At 35.6% G+C, this 20,800-nt stretch overlaps 1 protein-coding gene across 1 annotated transcript in view; it reads left to right on the plus strand.

Annotated features, from left to right (window-relative positions):
• EndoA (SH3 domain containing GRB2 like, endophilin-A) overlaps positions 1 to 20,800 on the plus strand; it is a 730,848-nt gene that overhangs the window by 560,502 nt on the left and 149,546 nt on the right. The gene's annotated exons all lie outside the window — the stretch shown is intronic.

Consider the following 20,800-nt stretch of genomic DNA (forward strand, 5'->3'; position numbering starts at 1 on the left):
GAACGAAAAATTAATAAACAGTTGCTTTTGTTACTAAAAGTACTCCACATAATTTGTATTAAAAATTTGTATAAAAATGTTGGATGTTGAACTTTACAGTAACGACCTTCTTGTTTAGAATGCACCAAAGTTTTTGTGTGGTTTTAATAAATTCTGTATATTTTATGAACCAACAATTATAAAAAATATATGACGTAGGTGAAAAAAGTACAGTGTATAGGCACTCCACAACATGCTGCCAGGCTGGTACGTAGAAGTCTACTCGCTTTCATTTAATTTAAGGATTAATTTAAAACATCTTCCTACGTGCATAAGTCTTCACATATCACTTGTATCTATTTCATACGCTGATATATTTATTTTTACAACTAGTCGTGTGTGTTTTGAACGAAGTGTTTTATCATGATATTATATTGTTACGTCAAGGTATAAAACTTTTTTTCTTTTTTCTAATATATTTAGTTTTTTTTAGTTTCAATTATTCCATAATTCCTTTTATGATATAGACTTATCTCAAAACAGTCTAAGGTTTAACAGATTTCTCTTATCGGCTTTTCACAACTGATTTTCTTCATCTTCGTCCGCTATTTTACAATTTGACTCAAAGTTTCCTCTAGGCCATCCCCCCCATTGCGAACTCTGGTTGTGATATGCTTCTAGCACACGTACAGCCTAATCTATCTTAAGATCGTATGATGCAACCGTTATTTTCTTTGTATTAAAATAAACCTTTCTCTTAAAACTTTTATCTAAATGATACAGCTGTAGCAAAGAGACTTTATAAATCAAAAAAATTATTTTTCCTTTGATTAAATCATTGTCGTCTTCAATAGAACCTTTTAACATAATTTTTATCAACCAAATTGACATAAGCTACTGCATGCCTTACTGTTTTTCTAATACAGATCTCGTACATTGCAGTTGTATAATTTTTATACAGATAAAGAAAGAGAAATTGTTTGTATTAAATAAACTATATCACTAGCAATTTATAATTCAATTCTAAGAATTACAACTATTGTACTCATTATTATATGTAATATTTTACTGATGTGTGCCACTTGTCACTAAATATATTGTAACGTGGGAACACGCTATACACACTTTTTCCTTAAGCCACCTTTCCTTTAAACTTTGACACGCGTGGTCACACATAAATAATTTATAGAACCCGAAAACCTTATCCCTAAGCAGCAAAATTTTTCATGGTTAACGTTCAATTAACAATGTTGTCCTTTTACCTGCATACAAGCAGCCATCTTTCCTGAACGTCATAATTTCAAGTCTCACAAAAACCACTACGGAGTACTACTATCGGCTCATTGGCACCTCACTCAAACAGAAAGACCCATCAGCACCCGAACTGACTAGAATACCTTTTTCTCTTCGAATTTATCCTACTCATCACCTTTACAACGATACACACACACGGACGCAAAGATCTTGAGATAGCAGTTGGGTAGTGCAATCCAAAGCATCCAAGGCAACCGAGGCATTCGAATCCATCGTCCCACATCACCCGTAGTTCGGGTTATTGTCAGCATGGATATTATATATACAGCCTAATTACATCAAAAATTTTTTTGAAAGAGGACTAATTATACATAATTTATTAACTCATTTCAATCTGAGTAATCAATAGTTAACTTTCTTATAAAAAGTAGTAGTTCAAACAAAATTTGGCACATAAATATTAAAACATCTTTAGTGTTATTAACAAAGTTTTTTAGCAAAAACGATGATAAAAGAATTAAAAAAGCTTAATAACAACATGTGTAGTTTTTATTTTTAAATAAAAATTTACACACACACACACACACCCACGTTTGTTGTAAAATCATGTTTTTTATAAGTATGTTATACACACGTGTGTGTGTGTGTGTGTGTGTGTGTGTGTGTGTGTGTGTGTGTAACATACGTATAAAAAACATGATTTTACAACAAACATTATTTAAACACAAACTATTTTACGAATCTTTACTTTTCCAAAGTTGTAAGATCAATCAAAAATGTTTTGGTTTTTTAATTTATTTACTGAGAATCTATATTAGTTCTAAAAAAACTACTTTTTTAGAAAATACGGAGTCCAACAAAACATGTGATCTAATTTTTCTGCTATTCTATGTATTGGCTACTACAACTACACCTTGAATTGGAACTTATTAACCTGAGCATAATGCCAAGTTACCAATTGAGCAAGTCTGAAAGCGATTTCAGGCATGGCAAATTTATGTGATATGTTTTATATGATTTAATATCACATTCCTGAATCATGATGTTAGCGAAAAAACGTTTTACATAAATTATGTATTTTGCCAAATTAAACTTCAATACTTTATTGAATATAGGTATGAAAAAAAAGAAGCACTTTTGTCAAATGAAGACTAATAATGAATTTACCTTTGCCAAACTCTGTGTTTTCTTAAAAATAAGTTGTTTTATAATTGATATGGATTCTCAGTAAATGAATTCAGAAAAATTAAACACTTTTCATTGATTTCATAACTTCAGAAGAGTAACAATTGGTCAAGTAGTTAAGGTATGAATAAAAGTTTTTAATGTAGAATCATGTTTCTTTTGTAAGTATGGTATTGTATGTATACATGTATGTATGTAATTTATTATTTAAAAGCGACAAAACTAAGTGTGATGTTAAATTACTTTCAGTCTTCTATCATATTTTTGATAACAATTTTTTTTAATAACACTCAAAGTTTTTTTATAATCATACATTACATTATTTTTGAATTTCTCACTTGAATAGTAGCTAATAATTTCACTTCTTCATGAATCCAAAATTTGGTGTTAACATATAATAGAGAAAATACTTAAATTAAATATTTAAAGTACTGATGAGGGCCAAAACAGTGTACAACTGGCAAAAATGTTGTTTTGTTTTTTTAATAAATACAAAATATGATAGTTCTACCATTGGACGTTGTTTTCAATCAGTTACCAACTATCATTGGACGTATTTTTTAATAATTTTTGGACGCTTGTGGAAGCTGCACGTCCTTTTATTTCTACATCTGCATTGCACCGTTATGGATAACACAACATTGCAACTGCTAACTATCCATCCTGGAGAAAGTTTGAATCTCTTTTTGAGGTTCTTAACTGCATGCAGTCATTTAAGTAGAAATGTTAGTTCTGTTTTTTATAAGCTTAGCTGTGTTCAGAAGGAACTAGAAAGCAGAGGATTAAAGTACAAATTTTTGATATGAATGTAGAACTTATGGCACTTTTCCGAGACATATCCTATAAAGTACTAACAAACTTAAATATATTACCTTTTTTTGCTCCCGATCGAGCATTAAACATAAATTATTCATAACTAAATTACATAAGTTAATTTTAAATAATAGAATCTCGGACTCTAACTCAAAAACCAATTCTTTAAGAAATGAAATTACATCAATCACGAATAAAATGATAAGCAAAGGCTGTGAATCTTATATAATACATTTATTTATTGATTATTACGAATTAAAGTTGAATAACACTTTTCGCAAATATTGTTATAAGTTAGATAGTAAGTTTGATGCCATTTTCTGACATGAAGTATTCGAGCACGAAGGTTTACGCGATACACTTTTAGCTTCAAATATCAGTGACTTAAAGACATAAGTAAAATAAAAGAAAACTGGCTATGGAACCTTTCTGATACACTGCTACTGGATTGTATCACAAGTATATTAGACTGTTAATAAATGTGATTATTTTCATCTTTTTAAGAATGTTGAACATTCACTTAAATATTCGGGAGAATTTGCGACTGTTAAAAAAGAACTACTTAAGAGTATTAGAAACAACAGACGTAATATATCTTTTCGTCTTTTTTTAAATGTTTGAGTTCTCCAAGATAGTTAAAAGCGAACACGAGCTTTTCTTAAAAATAATAAAGACATTTTAGTTATTAAAGCAGAGAAAGATAATGTCACCATTGTCATTGACAAAGAAATTTTCATTAATAGAGAAGAGGAAGTATGAAGTGATAAAATATCATATGCAGTTAGAAAATAATCCTTTAAGGTAATAAATTGAAGATACCAAAAGTTTTGTAAGCAAGTGGAATCAATACGGTATTTTAAATGAAGTGCATAAGTTTGATAAGGGTTATCACAAAAAAGACTTATCTAAGTGCTACTGACTGATAAAAATACACAAAAAAGCCTTTTCCATCCGTATCATTGTTTCAACATTGAATTAACCTACTTATAGTTTTCCTAAATTTCCTTTTGATTTTTTGATTAATAATATTCTGTTCACCCACTTATTACGTTGCTGTTCATGCACTCATTAAATTGCTTCTTTACTAGCTATTGTCCTGAATTACAATTCACTGCTGAGACATGTTATAACAACAAAATTAGTTTTCTAGATTTAGAAATTATTATTCAAGAAAATAATAATACAGTTCTAATCAATGCAGGAGCTGGATTGAATAACTTGATTTGCGCAAATGAAATTTCTAAATCTTTTTATTTTTAACTAAAAATTCATGCATTTAACAAAGAAACTGCAAATACAAAAAAGTTGCGTTTTTCGATTCTCTATAAGCTACTTTTTTTCTAAAACGATTTGTTAAGTTTTATAATTTGTTTCATGACAGAAATTTTTAGGGCCTCCGAGAGCAGATCAAGTTATTGAATCTGACTCCTCAATTGGTACCAAAAATTCACACACTCTGGCCAATGCCTAAATTTTCTTTCTAATACAACATAAAATAGGTATCATCACACACTTGTAGACTTTTTCATCAAATTAGCAGACACTCAATTTTACAACGATAATTTAAAATTGATTTATAAATTCTTACTAGCTGACAACTATCCTCAAAAATTTATTGACACACTTGTAAAAAAAAGAATAAATACCTTTAAAAACCTAAATATAATTGACAATCGCAATAGAAATGATAATAACTATAAGCTCATTTTATCGTTACCGTATTTCCTCCACTTACACAGTCATATTAAATATTATTGTAAAAAGCTTCACATTGGTCTTGCATACAGTTTAAATAATAAGTTGAACTCGATTTTTTCTGTTGGAAAGGATACAACTAAACCACTTGATAAAAAAAGCGTTGTTCATACCATGTACAAATCACTGCTATAACGTCGATCAAACATTGAGAGCTCTAAAATTAAGTATGGCAGAACACAAAAGAGGCATGAGGAAAAATAGGGTAGATCTTTACTATCACAACACAGCATTGAATTTATACATAACTTTAATTTTGATGAAATACATATTCAAGACATAAAACAAAATTACAGAAAATGCTTTTTTCGGGAATGTTAAATATACATTACTTTAATAATAATAATACTAATACAAAAAGATACAGAGGAATTTAAAAATTATTATAAGTATCTCGTTAAGTTAATTAGAAAAGAGGATTAACTTGATGTTTATGATTTGTGGAGCCTCTTCTGTTTATAATATTAGGAACACATGTACTGTTTATGTGTTTCTCACAAGAAACTTCCTGTGATTTTTATTTAATTGTATTGCGTTCGTGTATTATGTCATTTGTGTATAAGCAGAGTAAAAAAGCTGCTTAACTTGAAACTCTGACTACACAACGATCTTACATCCCTTTCGTAAGAGTCTGTATTTATATGAAAATAAAATGTGTAAAAAAGAAACTACAAGATTAGAATTGTTATGTATAGAAAAAAAAAAAATATAAATGTATAAATATATAAAAAATATATAAAATATAAAAAAAAAAACTAAAACCTCGCTTTTGAAACAGTGCTTAGAGATAATAAACACCCAGTTAAATTTAATAATTATATTTACAGAAAAATTTGATAAAATAAAGATCTCAGACATGGAACAAAATTACAGAAAATGCTTCTTTTGGAAATATTAAATATATATTACTTAGATAATAAAAATATTCATACACAAAGATACAGAGAAATTGAAAAATTGTTATAAGTATCTTGGTAAGTCAATTAGAAAGAAGGATCAATTTGATGTACATAATTTGTGGAGCCTCTTCCATTTATGACAGTAGAAACACATGTACTGTTTATGGAGGGTGTGGACCTCCGTTAAGCAGAGTGGACGGATTTTCTTGGTGCTCCTGTCCTTCCCGAAATTTAAATCCTGCTGTAGCCTCTTGGCTAAGTCCATATTATTGGAGAGCCTCTCACGGAGTCAAGTAGCCCTACGTCATTCTAGCCAAACAGTTTGAGACCCCTGGAATTCGGTAAAGTCACATTTATTTTAAAAGCCCTAATCTAACCTTAATTGTGCACACGAGCACACTGCCGTGGAGTGTTGTGTCCTACTGCCTCGTCATTTAGAAGTCGTGGTATATCGTCATGATTTGTGTGGACAATCGTGTTCACTGCTCCCTTGACATCACACGAGACCTATTTGCTCGTCCCAAAGTGCTAGGAACAACTTTTCTTGGGTGTCACGTGGTGGGCAGCTAAAATTCACAGATTTACTGACTACAGCTGGCCACAACCTTATCGATGGCCACTGATGTCACAACACCACTTAAACAACTGGCTAGACTTTTAAATTTATCGGCCCAGTAACTAACTCTGTCCATCACGGGATCTGCTATTTCAATACGTTATGCTGCGGCAGCTCACCACTTAAAGACCGACGTTATCGAAGGACGTTAGTTTTCGTACCAGCTCTTTTAAGTGACGGCACTGGAGAACACGTACTAAATTTTCTGGCTCTCTGGAACAATGGCACCGTGGAATGACAACTTATGCACCCGATTCTACTGAGCGATGGCACCGTGGAACATGGATTATACTTTTCCAGTTCGAGAGAGCAATGACAACGAAGAAAGAGAACTTATATATCCAGCTCTTTTGAGCGACGGCACCGTAAGACAAAAGCTTATGTACTAATAAATTCTAAGCATCGGCATTGAGGGTTACGAATTGTGTCCTCGTGTTTTCTAAGCGGTAGCATAGAGGAACATAAACCTTATTCTCAATTGTCCAAGTGACAGCACAGTGTTTTGGAGTCCATACTTATGCCCGAAGACAGTCAACAGCACCATGTTTATGTTTCTCAACGGTCCAGGAGTAGACTCTGTTGTAAGGACATACTCAGCAACATCACCTAAGCAAAATACTAAAACAGCATATCAACAGACAAATAGATGGATCTGTCTTCTTCATTTTTTTGAACCTGCAAGGTTTCCCGAACTTGATGAAATTTCCATCAGACGAATTGACTCATTTAAATAGCTGCGCATTTTCCGGAGTATCTGAGACCTAGCTTTCGGACAGCCTGCCAGACACAGTTCATTTACTACCCAATTTTACGGTCTACAACCACTCAGCGTTAAAAAGCAAAGTATTGGGCAGAGCAAGTGGAGACCTCTGTGTTTTTGTAAACAAAAATCTGGTAAAAGCGCTAACCATTTGCGAATCAAACGATCTTTTCATTGCACTGACTAGCTTTCTCAGGCATCATAAAATCTTATTTGTAAGCATCTTCATCAAACCCAAGCACCGAGACAACTTTGAGCATAATCTTGATATCTTGGTTAACTTTTTTAAAGTTTAATTGAATCGCTTTAACGGCATTATATTGCTGGGAGCCGAGTTAAATTCTCGTGTAGGTTGTCTCAATGTGGCAGAGAAAGAGTTGATAGAGGACTCAAATTTATACAGCTTAAGTAAAGCAATGAACGGGGTAATAAATAACTAAGGTAGAACTTTGGTACAAGAATTATAAAATCCAGGCTTTACAGCACGCAACGAAATAAACACGTCAGACGCCATGGGAAGTTTCACGTTCTTTGGAACTAGTGGCTGTAGTACGATTGATTTTATCTGGACCAACTTTATAGGCATATTTTAGCTTCAGGACTTTGATATCCCGAACATAGGTCACTTCAAATATCTACCTGTAAGAGCCTAACTTCAAAGCAAACTTGAAAACCACCCCTACAAGCTCACAAGTACTAGCGTCAAACTCAAACTGGTATCAGACAACCTCAAACAAAACGAATACTGCAAGAAGATAACTGAAATAGCTTTAAATTTATTTAATTTATTTAGAAAATTCTAAAGAAAAAGAATCATAAAATAAAATAAGGTACATTATGTAAGATTTAAAAAAAACGTATTTATAGATACTTTAGTATGAAAGAAAGATTCCCAACAACAAAAATCATGACTTGCCAGGCATTGTTCAAAAACATAACCAATTACAGTTGTACAGATTTAAGTTTGTCAAGTGCAAGAGGAGGTGCGCGGTAAAGGTGGTACATCTGCGTGAGTCGGGGGGAATCCCCATTCTCTGCCTCTCTGAATGATATTACCAATTCACTTTAACTGAAATTATAATATTCAAGTTACAATCTAACTCTCTATTCAAGCATCACACAAGACAGTTTAATTACACTCTGTCTAATGTAATTGAGTACTTGGTTTTTTACTTTTGTTATTGACCTCTTACTAGAGATTTAATGATTGCTGCAGGTCAAAAATTATTATTTTAAATTTGATCAAGTTTTGAAATAAAAGAAAGCAAGACTTTGTTTGAAATGAGATAATTTCAATAAATCTGATAACTCTATGTTCAGACTTGCTGAAGCTCCCAGTACAGAATTTTGTAGTTTCTCCAATTTAAATAGTTGCGTATTAGCAATTTTTTTGGAGTCACAACTCGGTCATTTTCCATCTTATACTCAGCTGTAGAGAAAATTTTTTTTTCCTAAGTATACATCTATACTACTTTTATCGTTTTATTTTTGTACTTATTACTATATCTTTTCTAAAAGTAATAGAATTTATTATAAGATGTAGTGTTAACTAAAAAATAACTTAGTAACAATGAAAAACTGTAAATTTAAACAAAATTTCCCATACGTGACTATTCAGGTTAAAGGCAATTTTTACCAAAAACTCTTGGAGGTGTTAACATCGACTGACCAGGTGTGTTCAAATCTCTCTCTCATGTATTCTCTGTTATAGGTAATCTTGCCATTGATATTAAGGGTGACTGTAGCTGGATTTTACATTGAAAAGTTGAATGGAACTTGCTAACATTAGTCATTAAATCATTAGGTAGAAAATTAAGCTACCCCGCAAAACGGAAATGAACTTCATTTGTGTGGATCTATAGTTCACTTAGAATTAAAAGTAAACCTAAGATGTGGCTTAGGACTTAGATTAAAAAATCACGATGACCACAACGTCCAGAGTACTCCAGAAATTCAGAACAATGCATTTTGACACCTGCCAAAGCCCAGAGTTAAACATACAAAGTTGTTGGTGATCTTGCTTTTTTATCTTAAGAGTAGGTTACATTTAAGATCAACTTTTACTCTGCATTTATTATTAGATCACCAGTAATAAACTGATTTACTTTTTTCGGTTATAGATTTATTTTACACTTTAGGATTAAAGGAAACTTGCAAAACTCAGTTTTAAAAAATTATGATTTATTTTAAGTTATTTAATAATTTTTAAATATGTATTACAATACTTTTTGTTTTCTTTCTCATAGTGTGTATTAAGCCTTATAAAAAAAAATTGTATAAAATAGTTTGAAACAATTCACAAGAAATATATGATAGAAAAAATGGCGTGCATCACATGTAACATACCGTAGAAATGTAAACTTCTAACATAATCGAAATATGTATGAATTAATAAATACAGTAAGATTTTGTGTATGAAAAAGTAAGGAATAAGAAGTTATGGATGTTTATAAACATATTTATTGATGTGTGTTCTAAAAAGTGTGAAGTTCTTATACTGTGTCCACGAAAGTCCAATATTGTGCAAAGTGCACTAAAATTATGCTCATTCAAAAAAAACTCCTAATTAAAATTTTACATACGTAAGCTCATATGAAAATTGTTAATTTTGGTTTATCCCTCTATTATCCTGATAGCACATTTGCATTTTAAAAATAGTTTTTAAGGTTATGTATGAGCAAAAATGGAATATATATTCCTTACATTTGTAGTAACTTAACAAATATGCTACAGGTTTTTCTCAAATTTTTAACCGTAATATCTTAGAGAAATATCCAAAATATAAAAATCTTAGATTATGTTTTCTCATGACAGAGTACCCCTCTATTCGTGCACTGCGATGTTCTTTTCGTTAGGATACCCGTTTAAATCGTTATTTGCGTCCTTTACAAGAAATGACGTCTTTTCTATAAGTTGGAGGTTACGTCAAATTATAAAAGCCTATCAAATCAATATCAGCTGTCTGCATTGATTTTCTATGAATGCAAATTTCTCTTGGGAATTTACTTAATTAAAATAATAAAATTAACTAGTCTATGTGTGTATTATATACGCACATGTGCGCTCATGTACACAGTAGAAACTGTAGAGGCTACAGAATTATAGAAATATACTGTACACACATACATATATACTTCTACACACAAGTTAAACACATATCTTTACGTGTATGCGTGAATACGTGGAAACAATACGTACTCGGCAATATGCATACATTGAGAGCAAACTACAAAGCGTCCTAGTTCTAATAGTTGATTTCAGTCTGTCTTGTTCTTTTTTTGAGTGTTGTGTCTGCTACCGATGACTCTCTGCATGCATATATAAAAATACTCATTCACTGGTGGCTAATCTTGGAGTCAGAAAGTTTTAGCCAGTCGGGAAAAAGTATTGGAGAATCTTGAAAATAAGTATATAACTACAACGTATCTCTAGATAACGATACAAAAAAACTTTTCTTGTCGGGATATCTTTTGAAGTCATTGTTTTACGCTAATAAGGCCTAATAATTGAAAAAGATCAACGTTACAGCGATCTTGAATATTTTTATCAAATTTAAAAACTTGAAGACCCTAATTTAGACGTAGGAAATACCACGGTCACATGCGTTGTCTGCATAAACTTGCACGTAGTGTGATCGCTCTACATGATAACATTCTCTGCAACACTTAAACAAGATAAATTCTTACAGCCAGAGCAAAACATGTGTATGTTTAAAAAAATTATTAACTGTGGTATCTTTAACTTTCCTAGCTAGTTTTACACTACTTTTTAGCTAACAGTTGACGTAAACTAAAAGAAAACCAAGTATAATTCAACTGTTTCAGTAAAATTCATCAAAAATTGATTTGCGAGAAAATACTTGTATTTTCTTACTTAGTTTTCTGGTACAAATAATTTTTACAGTTTCTTGTATTTCTTACGTCTTTTCAGAGAATTTATGTTTTATGCAATTAAAACTACCACTGATTACTATAAAAAACAAATACTTTAAATACTTTAGTTTAAACACTTAATAAACTTTTCCTCAAACCAGTCAGGGTATTTGCAGTTTGCTATACGCAACACAAACAATATAAAACCAGCCTGGCGAGAAATTTGAAATAGATTTTTTAATCTTAGAAAATATCAACACGTTTTACTAAGTCATAAAATATTAGCCCTAATAATTAAAATTTTTGTTTATCATCTTACTTTATAAATTCTCAATTACATTTTGTAGAGTTTTTGAGTTACTTAAACAGTTTAATTAAGATAGTAATGTTATTGTTCCATCATGTAAAGTTAAGAAGAACCCTATAACATTTCGACAAATTTAAAAAAATTTAACCATTGATCTTATAACTATGACCTTTTATTCTATAAGGAGATTCCTAGTAAGTGGTTGGCAATTGAAAACTTGAACGGATCTTATTCGCTTCGAGAACACCACCAGACCAGAGCCCAATACACAATAAATATTTATGACTTTATGTTGGAAAGTGGGCTCGTTGCCTAGCTTACACAAGCGAGCTTGCTTCTATGGCCAATTTTATAAGATTCAATCAAAATAGACTAACATAATATACGTATACACATATAAAAGTTACTTTTGTTAGTGTATATAAATATATATATATATATACACATATATACATACACACTCACAAAAGTAACTTTTTTGAAAGTTTTCATTTTTTGTTGAATAATCTACTAATTTCTGCAATACCAACAATGATAGTTTTAGATAAATACATCATTGATTTTCAAACAAATTAAATATGACTTTTTCTTTTGAATGCAATTGCATTAAGATTTACTTTTTCTTCTATCGTTATTAAACTAAAGGTTCTTACGTTCTGTTAGAGAGAGATGAGATTTGTATTTAATAAAAATAAAAGTTTTGAATAGACAAATTTTCTTAACTCAATACACAATAAGTACTAGACAGAAATTTTTAATAATTCAAAATTAAAACTCTAAATACACTTATTGTTAAACTCTTAGTAAAATTGAAAACTCAAAATAACCTATAGAAGAATAGTTACAAATACACAAGCAATCTTAAAAATTATAGTGATACTTTTTTTCTAGGTTCATTTAATTTATGCTCGTTCTTACAGTAAGAAAATTTTTTATTTGATCACTATATGAATAACTCATAACTGTTAGAATTATTATCTTAATTATTAAATAGCCAGTAATTTTTTTAGTACATTGAAGTACTCAATAAACTAAAGACAGTTTGAAATAAAGTCACGAATACGAAAAAAAGTTTTTGATTGAAACTCCTTATTTTCCATACTAACTGCTTTTACTTTAATGGCCTTTGTGCCCTGTTACACTTATAGTGTATACATCATCAAAAGCTTATTAGGACTTAGGTTCATAGTTAACACAGGTTCGGTCGTCTCCCTACGGTCCAGGTCGCATATCAAGACCAATTTACAGCATCGGCCCCTTATACTATCTGCAGTCTACGCATCGGCCATCGCCACCTATGGCAAGCACAACTTGCAGTTCAACCTACGTCTGCGCTGGACCTTCAACTGGGTCTTCACGGTAGCAGATGTCGAGCCCCAATCCTGGGTGCAGACTTTGTTTGCTCACTCTAACTTGATTGTGAACCTGCGCAAGAGACAACTGGTCGATGCAACTACTGGACCATCAGCTATTAGCAGTTACTGGATGAGTTTCTGGACATCATTCTGGCCAATGGCTTGGCAGTGGAGCTGCTGAATCTGCCAGTGTTTCACCAAATTAACACTACTGATCTCCGAGTATTCAACCAATCACGACATCTCAGTCGTCCTCGTCTCAAAGCAGCCAAGAAGAACTTCAACCGCCTACTGGACTTGGCCATCATCAGACCATTATCCAGCCAACAGGCAAGTCCGCTTTATCTTATACCAAAGAAGAATGGTAGCTGGCAAGTGACGAGTGACTACAAACGTCTCAACGCTTACACCACTCCTGATCCCTATCCACTACCCAACGTTGAGGACCTGCTCCGGGAAGCCAAGAGCAACGTTCTTTCTGTTGTAGATCTCAAAAAAGCTTTCTACAAAATCCGTATAGCAGACGACGACATCCTGAAGACAGCTGTAACTACGCTCTCTGGGTTGTACAAATTTACTCGGTCTTCGATAAGTCAACCTCATATAGCACAATCTCTTCAACGTACCATTAGTCGTCTCCTTTAAGGCCTGCCTTTCGCAAGAGGCTACCTGTATGATATCCTTATCGTTTCTGACAACTACGAACAACATCTTATACATCAGCAACAGCTGTTTAAGGTTCTCTGGGTGGCCAAGCTGCGCATATGCCCGGACAAGTGTGTGCTAGGATCACATCAAGTAATCTACTTGGGATACTTGGCTTATGTGGACGGTTTCAAGCCCTCGCTGTATAAGATTCTGACAACACCAACTTCCTTCGCCCGGAGAACTCCATAGAGCATCGTTGCTTTTTCGGACTTTTCAACTAGGACTCTAGCACCTCTTAACAATTTGTTAAAAAAATTACCCCCTAAAAAAGAAAAAGGCCAATTTCACGTGAACTACGCAAGCAGATATCACTTTAACATTAAACAAATTCGTGATCGATGATGCTACGATATTTTCCTTTCTTTGCGCTGATGCTTCGTTGGCTCGGCGCACTGACGCATCTGACACCTTTGTCGGACGGCTTTAGAACAGCAGGAAGAAAGTGGTAACTGTAAGCCCCTAGCCTTCTTTTCGAAAAAACTTACTAGCACCAAGAAACGGTACAGTATCTACGACTGCGAGCTCCTTGCTATCTACTCAGCCATCAAGGACTTCCAGCGTATCCTGGAGAGTATGGCCTTCACGGTCTATACAGACCATAATCACGGTCTATAAGCCCCTCATCTACATAGCCAAACAACCATCTGACAAGGCTTCGCCTAGGCAATCCTACTACATGGACTTTATCTTTCAACACAACGCCAACCTTGTTTACATAAAGGGAGAATACAACCCAGTAACTGATGCGCTCTTCCAGATTTTAACTATCTCTATGCCTATGGAGCTGAACAGCAGAAACCGTCGTCAACATCTTAATCATTCACTAAGAGCTGCAGCACCTGGAAGAAAACACCAGCTTAGTCCTTCAGAGTTTACCCATCAATAGACACGACATCTTCTGATACCTTTCCACACCAATGGTAAGGCCCTATTTTTCTGCCACACTGCACTAGCCTTCGAGATTCTTCACAATGTCTCCCGTTCTTCTTGGGAGAAAGAGTTGTCACTGGCCTGGTTATGGTCAACGTAGTCGTAGTCGAGGTAGCAGTCGCGCAAGAGGTAGCAGCCACTACTGGAAGGTATTCTCCTGCCATGCCACGCCAGTCAAGCGGCCCTCTCATACCTGCCAGTCTTAGTCCTGGTATTGCCATGTAGCGCCCAACAATATCTACTAAGTCTAACCTTCACCGAAGTACAGAGACTCAGTGGACCAGCTGATTCAGCTCAGTCGCACGGCTCAGGTATGTCTGGGTACAGAGTCTCAGGGATCTGCGATTCCTCAGCGAAATCGACCTGGCTCACGTATGTCCTATAAGTGCAACTGTCTGTGCGAGTGCACTCCCTCTCGCTAATTACAACACATAAAAATAGAAAAAAATAAAACTGCAATAATATAATATATCGCACTGACTCGTCCCTTAACCAACCTGCACAAGTACCCAGCTACTAACACGCACAGTCCTTCGCGCAACACAACCTACCACCAACACTTGCACTAACACTCTCTACACTTGTAAGAAAAAAGCTTATGAAGTACTGCGTGTCTCCCTACAAGGGATGCCATTTTGTAACACTGCTTCTTGACCTGAAACAAAAAGAGGCGCTGACGCAGCATTAGCAAATCTTAATCACGTTCGTCACTGTTGTCCCTCTCACCTCTTGGGTTTCTGCTCCTGAAAAAAGGGGATTGGTGCGGGAGTTCTTCCGTTCTACGGGGAGAAATAATAATTAGCGCACAAACAAATACCTCTCACTATTTCATTTATTTAAAACACTTAACACGAATACACAGTCTCTCTCTTGACAATACACGACACAACGCTTCACTTCGTCCTCTGGACGGCGCTGCAGCGACTCTGCCTCGCACTAAGCGAGCCGTGAGTGCACGTCCACGACGTCCAGCTCGTCCTGGACCAGGAGGGGCTCCTGCTCGTCCTAGACCCACACTACTATGCACACACTCACACTCCGTCCCCGAACTCACACACTACTATACTCGCTCTCTCTCTCTCTCTCTCTCTCTCTCTCTCTGTCAACTCTTCTATCTACCCTTACACACGATGAAACACGTCGACAATGGTGGCACTCCCAAGCATGCACCTCGCGGTCTCTCGTACACCTTGTTTCGTCAACCCAAACGCTACTTACACTCTCTCGCACTCTCTCGCACTGTCTACACTACACACTCTTTCTCTCTCTTTAGCCTCACCTCCTGGTCAAACATCCGTGAGTCCAACCTGGCATGATGTCGTCCAGTGTCCTTGAACGAGACGTTCGTCCTACGGCTTCACTCTTTCTCTTCTCTTTCTTACCCTCTTCTTCTTCTCTCAGAGGCCGTAGTCCTTGACCTGGAGACCTCGTCGTCCTGGGAGAACACAGCAGCTTCTAGACTCGCACGCACACTCCTCTCTCTTCTCTCAGCACTCTACGCACCTTCTCGAAAACTCTCTCAACTCTCTCTCTCTACTCTCGCCACGAAACCCCGCAAAATCACCGAAGCTCTCACTGCTTGCGCTTTAGCGTGCAGCTCGAGGCTCTACTCCAGACTGACTTACCATCTCTTGCTCGAGCAATGGCCGCCACCGCTGCTGCTCAGGGCTCCCGAAAGTGGCACCCGAAGTAGCGCAAAATTCAAATGGGCTATATGGAGCAAAACGCAAAAACCCACATTACTCAACAGAATCATCTAACATGATAAATGAATAAACCCCAAGCTATTAAACCTAAAAACCCAATGCTAAATAACCCAGTAACACGGAACGCCTACTAGCCTTTTTTAAATTTAATGCTTTAAATAATAACAAAAGCGCCAATCACCACACAACCCGGGGCGCTTACTAGCCACTTTGTTAATTAATATAATAAATGAAATAACGCAAGCGCCAATCCCCACACAACCCGCAGTGCTCACTGGCCGCTTTGTTTATTAATTAAATAAATAAAATAACACAAGCGCCAATCACCACACAACCCAAGGCGCTTACTGGCCGCTTTGTTTATTAATATAATAAATAAAATAACACAAGCGCCAATCACCACACAACCCAGGGCGCTTACTGGCCGCTTTGTTTATTAATTAAATAAATAAAATAACAAAAGCGCCAATCACCACACAACCCGGGGCGCTTACTGACCGCTTCGTTTATTAATTAAATAAATAAAACAACACAAGCACTGATTACCACACAACCCGGGTCGCTTACTGACCGCTTCGTTTATTAATTTAATAAATAAAACAACACAAGCACCGATCACCACACCACCCGGGGCGCTTACTGGCCGCTTTGTTTATTAATTAAATAAATGAAATAACAAAAGCGCCAATCACCACACAACCCGGGGCGCTAACTGGCCACTTTGCTTATTAGTTGAATAAATAAAATAACACAAGCGCCAATCACCACACAACCCAGGGTGCTTACTGGCCACTTTATTTATTAATTGAATAAATAAAATAACAAAAGCGCCAATCACCACAAAACCCGGGGCGCTTACTGGCCACTTTGTTAATTAATATGATAAATAGAATAATGCAAGCGCCAATCCACACACAACCCGGGGCGCTTACTGACCGATTTGTTTATTGATTAAATAAATAAAATAACACAACAATTGATAACTTTGAATTCATTATATTATTAAACAAAGTGGCCAGTAAGCGCCCCGGGTTGTTTGGTGATTGGCGCTTTTGTTATTTTATTTATTATAATAATTAACGAAGTGGCCAGTAAGCGCCCCAAGTTGTGTGGTAATCGGTGCGTGTGTTGTTTTATTTATTTAATTAATAAACGAAGCGGTCAGTAAGCGCCCCGGGTTGTGTGGTTATTGGCGCTTGTGTTATTTTATTTATTATAATAATTAACAAAGTGGCCAGTAAGCGCCCCGGGTTGTGTGGTGATCAGTGCTTGTGTTGTTTTATTTATTTAATTAATAAACGAAGCAGTCAGGAAGCGCCCCGGGTTGTGTGGTAATCGGTGCTTGTGTTGTTTTATTTATTTAATTAATAAACGAAGCGGTCAGTAAGCGCCCCGGGTTGTGTGGTGATTGGCGCTTTTGTTATTTCATTTATTATAATAATTAACAAAGTGGCCAATAAGCGCCCCGGGTTGTGTGGTGATCGGTGCTTGTGTTGTTTTATTTATTAAATTAATAAACGAAGCGGTCAGTAAGCGACCCGGGTTGTGTGGTAATCAGTGCTTGTGTTGTTTTATTTATTTAATTAATAAACGAAGCGGTCAGTAAGCGCCCCGGGTTGTGTGGTGATTGGCGCTTTTGTTATTTTATTTATTATAATAATTAACAAAGTGGCCAGTAAGCAACCCGGGTTGTGTGGTAATCGGTGCTTGTGTTGTTTTATTTATTTAATTAATAAACGAAGCGGTCAGTAAGCGCCCCGGGTTGTGTGGTGATTGGCGCTTTTGTTATTTTATTTATTATAATAATTAACAAAGTGGCCAGTAAGCGCCCTGGGTTGTGTGGTGATCGGTGCTTGCGTTGTTTTATTTATTTAATTAATAAACGAAGCAGTCAGTAAGCGCCCCGGGTTGTGTGGTAATCGGTGCTTGTGTTGTTTTATTTATTTAATTAATAAACGAAGCGGTCAGTAAGCGCCCCGGTTGTGTGGTGATCGGTGCTTGTGTTGTTTTATTTATTTAATTAATAAACGAAGCGGTCAGTAAGCTTCCCGGGTTGTGTGGTAATCGGTGCTTGTGTTGTTTTATTTATTTAATTAATAAATGAAGCGGTTAGTGAGCGCCCCGGGTTGTGTGGTGATCGGTGCTTGTGTTGTTTTATTTATTATAATAATTAACAAAGTGGCCAGTAAGCGCCCTGGGTTGTGTGGTGATCGGTGCTTGCGTTGTTTTATTTATTTAATTAATAAACGAAGCAGTCAGTAAGCGCCCCGGGTTGTGTGGTAATCGGTGCTTGTGTTGTTTTATTTATTTAATTAATAAACGAAGCGGTCAGTAAGCGCCCCGGGTTGTGTGGTGATTGGCGGTTTTGTTATTTTATTTATTATAATAATTAACAAAGTGGCCAGTAAGCGCCCCGGGTTGTGTGGTGATCGGTGCTTGTGTTGTTTTATTTATTTAATTAATAAACGAAGCGGTCAGTAAGCGCCCCGGGTTGTGTGGTGATTGGCGCTTTTGTTATTTTATTTATTATAATAATTAACAAAGTGGCCAGTAAGCGCCCCGGGTTGTGTGGTGATCGGTGCTTGCATTGTTTTATTTATTTAATTAATAAACGAAGCGGTCAGTAAGCGCACCGGGTTGTGTGGTGATTGGCGCTTTTGTTATTTTATTTATTTAATTAATAAACGAAGCGGTCAGTAAGCGACCCGGGTTGTGTGGTAATCGGTGCTTGTGTTGTTTTATTTATTTAATTAATAAACGAAGCGGTCAGTAAGCGCCTCGGGTTGTGTGGTGATTGGCGCTTTTGTTATTTTATTTATTATAATAATTAACAAAGTGGCCAGTAAGCGCCCCGGGTTGTGTGGTGATCGGTGCTTGTGTTGTTTTATTTATTTAATTAATAAACAAAGCGGTCAGTTAGCGCCCCAGGTTATGTTGTGATTGGCGCTTGTGTTCTTTTATTTATTATAATAATTAACAAAGTGGCCAGTAAGCGCCCCGGGTTGTGTGGTGATCGGTGCTTGTGTTGTTTTATTTATTTAATTAATAAATAAAGCGGTCAGTAAGCGCTCCGGGTTGTGTGGTGATTGGCGCTTGTGTTATTTTATTTATTCATTTAATTAACAAAGTGGCTAGTAAGCGCCCCGGGTTGTGTGGTGATTGGCACTCGTGTTATTTTATTTATTCAATTAATTAACAAAGTGGCCAGTAAGCGCCCTGGGTTGTGTCGTGATTGGCGTTTGTGTTATTTTATTTATCATATTAATTAACAAAGCGGCCAGTAAGCGCCCCGGGTTGTGTGGTGATTAGCGCTTGTGTAATTTCATTTATTATATTAATTAACAAAGTGGCTAGTAAGCGCCCCGGGTTGTGTGGTGATCAGTGCTTGTGTTGTTTTATTTATTTAATTAATAAATAAAGCGGTCAGTAAGCGCCCCGGGTTGTGTGGTGATTGGCGTTTTTGTTATTTTATTTATTATAATAATTAACAAAGTGGCCAGTGAGCGCCCCGGGTTGTGTGGTGATCGGTGCTTGTGTTGTTTTATTTATTTAATTAATAAACGAAGCGGTCAGTTAGCGCCCCGGGTTGTGTGGTGATTGGCGCTTTTGTTATTTTATTTATTATAATAATTAACAAAGTGGCCAGTAAGCGCCCCGGGTTGTGTGGTGATCGGTGCTTGTGTTGTTTTATTTATTCAATCAATAAACGAAGCGGTCAGTAAGCTTCCCGGGTTGTGTGGTAATCGGTGCTTTTGTTGTTTTATTTATTTAATTAATAAACGAAGCGGTCAGTAAGCGCCCCGGGTTGTGTGGTGATCGGTGCTTGTGTTGTTTTATTTATTTAATTAATAAACGAATTGGTCAGTAAGCGCCCCGGGTTGTGTGGTAATTGGCACTTGTGTTATTTTATTTATTATAATAATTAACAAAGTGGCCAGTAAGCGCCCCGGGTTGTGTGGTGATCGGTGCTTGCGTTGTTTTATTTATTTAATTAATAAACGAAGCAGTCAGTAAGCGTCCCGGGTTGTGTGGTAATCGGTGCTTGTGTTGTTTTATTTATTTAATTAATAAACGAAGCGGTCAGTAAGCGCCCCGGGTTGTGTGGTGATTGGCGCTTTTGTTATTTTATTTATTATAATAATTAACAAAGTGGCCAGTAAGCGCCCCGGGTTGTGTGGTGATCGGTGCTTGTGTTGTTTTATTTATTTAATTAATAAACGAAGCGGTCAGTTAGCGCCCCAGGTTATGTTGTGATTGGCGCTTGTGTTCTTTTATTTATTATAATAATTAACAAAGTGGCCAGTAAGCGCCCCGGGTTGTGTGGTGATCGGTGCTTGTGTTGTTTTATTTATTTAATTAATAAATAAAGCGGTCAGTAAGCGCCCCGGGTTGTGTGGTGATTGGCACTTGTGTTATTTTATTTATTCAATTAATTAACAAAGTGGCCAGTAAACGCCCTGGGTTGTGTGGTGATTGGCGTTTATGTTATTTTATTTATCATATTAATTAACAAAGCGGCCAGTAAGCGCCCCGGGTTGTGTGGTGATTGGCACTTGTGTTATTTTATTTATTCAATTAATTAACAAAGTGGCCAGTAAATGCCCCGGGTTGTGTGGTGATTGGCGCTTGTGTTATTTTATTTATCATATCAATTAACAAAG

This window comes from Copidosoma floridanum, unplaced genomic scaffold (genome assembly GCF_036245765.1).
Source record: "Copidosoma floridanum isolate Cflo_tuat_1 unplaced genomic scaffold, Cflo_Japanese_pri ptg000022l, whole genome shotgun sequence".
In the NCBI taxonomy this organism is placed as follows: domain Eukaryota; kingdom Metazoa; phylum Arthropoda; class Insecta; order Hymenoptera; family Encyrtidae; genus Copidosoma; species Copidosoma floridanum.